A 5,703-nucleotide genomic window follows, 5' to 3' on the forward strand; every position below is an offset into this window, starting at 1 on the left:
AACCCGGGAGAAGGTGTTAGGCATTCCCGAGTTCTGTGGTTCTAGCACGATCGTTCAACTGTCATATTCAACTTGATTATCTGATTTTATACAATTATGAACTTATGTGCAAATTTTAACCCTTAGCCGCTTTTATTATTATTTATTTATTGTTATTATTTTACGGAGAATTGCAATATTGTGAAAACGTATTTCAGACCACGTCGCAATCAATGCACCCATGGTTATCGACACATTTCGACTCCGTTGAGATTTGGATTTGGGTTACATAAATGCACACCCATATTTAAGAAAATGATTTGTTAAAGACGCGCCTAGAACGACTAGCGTATTGTTGTTTTGGGAAAGGCCGTAAAATTTCTCTAGACGGCCAACTCCGATGTTCTAAGTATTTAATGCATACATTTGTGAGGGCCCCGCAATCTATACATTTTACTAGGCGAGGCTCATCTCATTTATTTTTAGTGGACAAATCCTAAAGCGACTACATTTTTCTATTAAAATTAGTCTCTAAAATAAAGAAAGAAAATCCTAATTAATTACGAGCTTAAAAATAATAACACATAACATACTAATTGCTAGATTAAGACAAATATTAATAGAAAGGAATTTTACTAAAAAAAATAAAAAATTCGAAATTGTAAAATATTTACGAAGTTCGACAATTAAAAATCAAAAGATCCTGATTATAGCTAACTTAAAGCTTACATTGTTATAAAAAAAACTATTGAAATTAGTTATTCAAAACCATTTAAAACTAGATTTAACCATAATTACTAAAGCTTATTAAAAAGTTTATTAAACTTAAACGTTGACTCATCTTGCTCAAACTCGCACATAATGGATTAATGCTCTTAGTCTTGCAACGTTGAATCACCCATTAAAACATCATTTCAGTTTTTTTTTTCTTAAAAAATGAAAATATTTCGTAAAAAAATTAGTATTTTTTTTTATTTTTTACAAATTTCTTTTTCAAGTTTTTTTTTTCAAAAAAAAAACTGAATAAATGACGAAAAAATAAAATAATAATAATAAAAAAACGAAAATATTTTGTAAGCATGCAGATTCTACAAAATTATTGGCCTATTATGTTTGCCTAATATTTGCGGGCCTTTGTTATTAACAAAATTTAAAGATAGAAAAAAAAAACTCAAATTGCTTCTATTTCTAAATTTGCAAATTCAAATCTAGAGTTTACTAACCTTCCCTCAAATTAAGTCGGTTTCCCGTATTGAATATTTACTAACGATTTGAATGTGATTTTAAGCTAAAAATTTAACAAAGCCGAAACTAATACTTATGGTGTTCATACTGACACCCATCCACTAGTCCCGCAGTTTAATACTTCACATAATAAATACTTCTACCATTTACATAACATGAGACACATAATGAATATTTAACTAAAATGCGAATATTCTATAATTAAAAAAAACTTAAATCTTCCGGCCATTTCATTTCATCTTCAATACATATGTTGAAATGATTCAGAGTAGTGTACCTGGTATTTGAATACAAATAAAGGAAGAATAGGATCAGCAGCAGTAGCAACAGCGCGGCAACAACAAACATTCAACAGTCAGAAGACCCAGTAGTAGACTTGAAAACCGAACAGAAATTCCAGCAACCACCCAATAAAGCATAACAAAGGACCAACAGTTAACTCAAGAAACCAATTGAAAATCCCGGAAGCAAACAGTAGGCAGAAATCACACTCAGGAATATACGGAAAATAATATTCAGATATTTTAGAAATCCTCCTCTTAAAGATTAAAAGTATGTTCTTATCCCCTCTTTAGTTCTGAAATTTTTTATCTCTCCCAAAAAATTCTTTCCTTTTAAGTGTCAAATGAGTCTCTTATATACCCAAAGCAAGACCCAATATTCTTCCACTATGTTCACCCTTTAACTTTTATTATTACCCACACTTTTACTTTAGTAAAAGTAGTCAACGTGGGTTCCCCGTGTTCCCTCTTTTTGAAAAGTAGTCAAAGTGGACCCCCGTGTTCCCTCTTTTTGAAAGGAAGACATTATTACCCACCTTTTCCTTTTTTGCTTTTATCATAATGTCTGGTCCCCACCATAATTAATTAATCTGTAATTGGTTAATTTCCGTTTTACCCCTAAAACTACTGTTACGCCCCGATTCAAAAATCTGTTCAACTTCAAAGTTATCTAAGAACTTAAAATTAAATTACCAGCTATAACCAATCCTTAATCCAGTTCAATCAACAAATTCAAACTTAAACTATGAACAACAAATCAACAATCGGAATTATTTTGACTGAACGACATTTTTAACAACACATATATTTCACATTAAATCACCGGATTAAGAACGAACCTCAACCAAAAGATGAGCACGAATTTAATCTAAGCTACTCAAACAAAGACGGATGATTCAAGCGATTAAACTAACATATTTCTATATTCCAACTTAATTCTTTTAAACGAATAAAAATAAACCGAAGAAGAAATAATCGATTGAATTTCAACTTGAATCTAACCATATTAAAATTAAACTAACAATTTCTTTTACAAACTAAACTAAAATTGAACTAACAATTTCTTTTACAAAAATAAATGAAATTAATATGAAACAAACCAAAATAAGTAATTAAATTTCAATTGATTATAACAACATAAAAATTAAACTAACGATTTCTTTTACAAAAACAAATAAAACACATGAAATAAACTGAAAAACAATTAATTAAATTTCAATTCGAATATAACAACATTAAAATCAAACTAACAATTTCTTTTATAAATTCAACTAAAATTAAGCTAACAATTTCTTTTACATACTAACAATTTCAATTTGAATCTAACAACATTAAAATTAAACTAACAATTTCTTTTACAAATTAAACTAAAATTAAGCTAACAAATTCTTTTACATACTAACAATTTCAACTTGAATTTAACAACATTAGACTTAAACTAACAATTTTCTTTTTGAATCTAACAACATTAAAATTAAACTAACGATTTTCTTTTGAATCCAACAACATTAAATTTAAACTAACAATTTCTTTTACCAATTAAAAGAAAATTAAGCTAACAAATTCTTTTACATACTAACAATTTCAACTTGAATTTAACAACATTAGAATTAAACTAACAATTTTCTTCTTGAATCTAACAACATTAAAATTAAACTAATAATTTCTTTTACAAAATAAATAAAAGCACATGAAATAAACTGAAAAACTAATTAATGAAAGTTCCATTTGAATCTGAAAATTAAATCAACAAAACATATGAACAAACTAGAAAATTAATTCAACGATAAACATGAACAAAACAAGAATCGAACATTTAACGATTTTAGATCCGAGAATATCAAAACAAAAATACGGGCAACATGAAACTCAAATCTACTAACCGGATCGAAGCGACGACGAACTCGACCGGAAACAAATCTACCCGGAAACAATTATTGCATCAAAATGACTCGAATCTGCCCGGAAACTTAAACAATAGATGAAGCTTGACGGAGGGGCGTTTGGCGACAATGGGAACTGAAGCAGTAGCAGCGTGCTGCTGATGCAGTAGCAGCCACGCTGCTGAAACATTAGCGGCACGACAACAAGGTGGTGAAGAAGAAGAAGCAGCGGGCAGCAACGCTAAAGCTGGAAGAAACGAAGCAACGGGCAGCAGCAATAGCGACGAAACGCAGCAGCGGCCGCGACGAGTAGCTGCAGCCATGGACGATGACGAAGTTGGAAGAAACAGAAGCAACGAGTAGCTGCAACACAGACGCAGCCATGGCAACAACGAAAGCAGCGACAGTGGAGAAGAAGAAACAACGGGCAACAATACGACGGGATCTCGTGCTCGTTTGAAGAGCTTGGAGACGCAGCCATGACGGACATCAGTGATGGGATATTTTGATCATTTTGAAGAGCTGTAGATGCAGCCATGGCGGGCAGCATGTGACTAGGAAGAAGAAGCAAAGCAACGGACGCAGTGGCAAGATCTTGAAGACGCAACCATGGCGGACAAGAGAGGGAGATCGACGAGTTGTGTGTGTATGCGTCGCGTATGTGTGTGTATATGTGTTGTGTGTGACGTGAGGGAGAAGGGGTGTTAGGGGGAGGGGCTGCCATGGGAGGATATTTGGAGAAGAAAGAGAGAAAGAGAGGAAGAAGAAGAGAGAGGGGGGGGGGGGGGTTACGGGTAGTCTTAGGTTTTTCTTTTGATTATTTTTTTGTTTTGTTTTTTTTTTGTGAAAAATGAAAGAAAAAAATGAAAATGGGCTTTGGGTCTTTTTGGGTTATGGACTGGGTCGACCCAGTTCGAAATGGACTGGGTCGTTTGGGAAGATTGGGTCTCTTTGGGCCTGTGACTTACAATTGAAGAAAAGGCCCAATCCGATCTCTTCTATTTTTATCCTTTTCTATTTATTCAATTACCTATATAATAATAAAGCTAGAATCCTAAGATTAAATTATAAAACCCAAAATTATCTGGAAATACTAAGTAACTCTTAATAACAGTTAACACACAATTAAATAGCGACTAACGAGAAAATCACCCAATTTGGACATTAAGTGTTAAAAATGCAGAGTACATTATTTTTATGATTTTTTCATTTTGTAAACAAACTTAATTAAATATTAAACGCAAATGCGTCATATTTTTTATATTTTTTATTAACCTAACAAATAAACATGCAAAGACAAAAATGCAAATAATTACACAGAAATGCCACGAAGAACACAAAAATTGCACACAAGGAAAATTGTTTTATTTTGAATTTTTGAGAGTAATTCTTTCATAGGGCAAAAATCACGTGCTTACAAATGGAAATTTTGATATCGGGGTCGGAATGAAATTTCGGAGATTGAAGTAGGTCCATTGTGTCATTTGTGATGTGTGCGTAAATTTCAGGTCATTCGGATGAGGTTTGATGGAATTTTTGATTGTTTGCGGAATTCAGAAGATTTGGAATTCTTAGGCTTGAATCCGATGGTAATTTGATGTTTTGATATTATTTGGAGTGTTCCGAAGATTGGAACAAGTTTCAATGATGTTATGGGATGTGTTGGCATATTTGGTTGAGTTTCCGAGGGCCTCGGGTGGTTAACGGATCATTTTAGGACTTGGAAAGTTGGCAGAATTGCTGATGTTTTTGTTGCAGAGAATCCTTCTTCGCGTTCGCGAAGGGTTGTTGAGAGAGGCAGCTGGTTTGTTCTTCACATTCATTGTGTAGGTCCCGCATTCGCGAAGGTTCATGAGTTAAAGCTACGCATTTGCGAGGAGCATTCCGCGTTCGCGTAGGGTCGACTGTTTGGTCTTCGAGTTCGTGGGTGGGCCCACGCATTCGCGAAGAAGGGAATATTGGTCTAAGGTAGCTTGTGCTTCACGAACGCGAGGGAGCTACCGCGTTTGCGAAGAAGAAAATAATACCTGGGCAGAATATATAAAAAGTCGTCTTCGCGGCTTTTAGCTCATTTCTCACCATTGTTGAAGCTTTTTGAGCGGGATTAAAGAGGGATTCGAAGGGAAATATTTGGAGGTGAGATTTTTGAACTCAATACTCGATTTTATGGTAATTTCTAACTAATTAGACATGAAATTTGTGGGATTTAAAGGCTAAAATTAGGGAATTAGGGCTTGGAATTGGAGAGTTTAAATTGGGGATTTGAGGGACTATTTGAGGTCTGATTTTAATGTTCTTGGTATGTATGGACTCAT

The 5,703-nt window shown here is 33.6% G+C and overlaps 1 long non-coding RNA gene across 1 annotated transcript; it reads right to left on the bottom strand.

The window, feature by feature from the left end:
* Window positions 1-1,208: 1,208 nt before the first annotated feature.
* Window positions 1,209-4,169, bottom strand: LOC142172960 (uncharacterized). Its single transcript, XR_012702232.1, has 2 exons — window positions 3,389-4,169; window positions 1,209-1,501 (listed from the first exon to the last, which is right to left on the bottom strand). It is a non-coding gene; the product is annotated as an uncharacterized LOC142172960 (long non-coding RNA).
* Window positions 4,170-5,703: the final 1,534 nt, after the last annotated feature.

Source organism: Nicotiana tabacum, chromosome 18 (assembly GCF_000715075.1).
Source record: "Nicotiana tabacum cultivar K326 chromosome 18, ASM71507v2, whole genome shotgun sequence".
NCBI lineage: Eukaryota > Viridiplantae > Streptophyta > Magnoliopsida > Solanales > Solanaceae > Nicotiana > Nicotiana tabacum.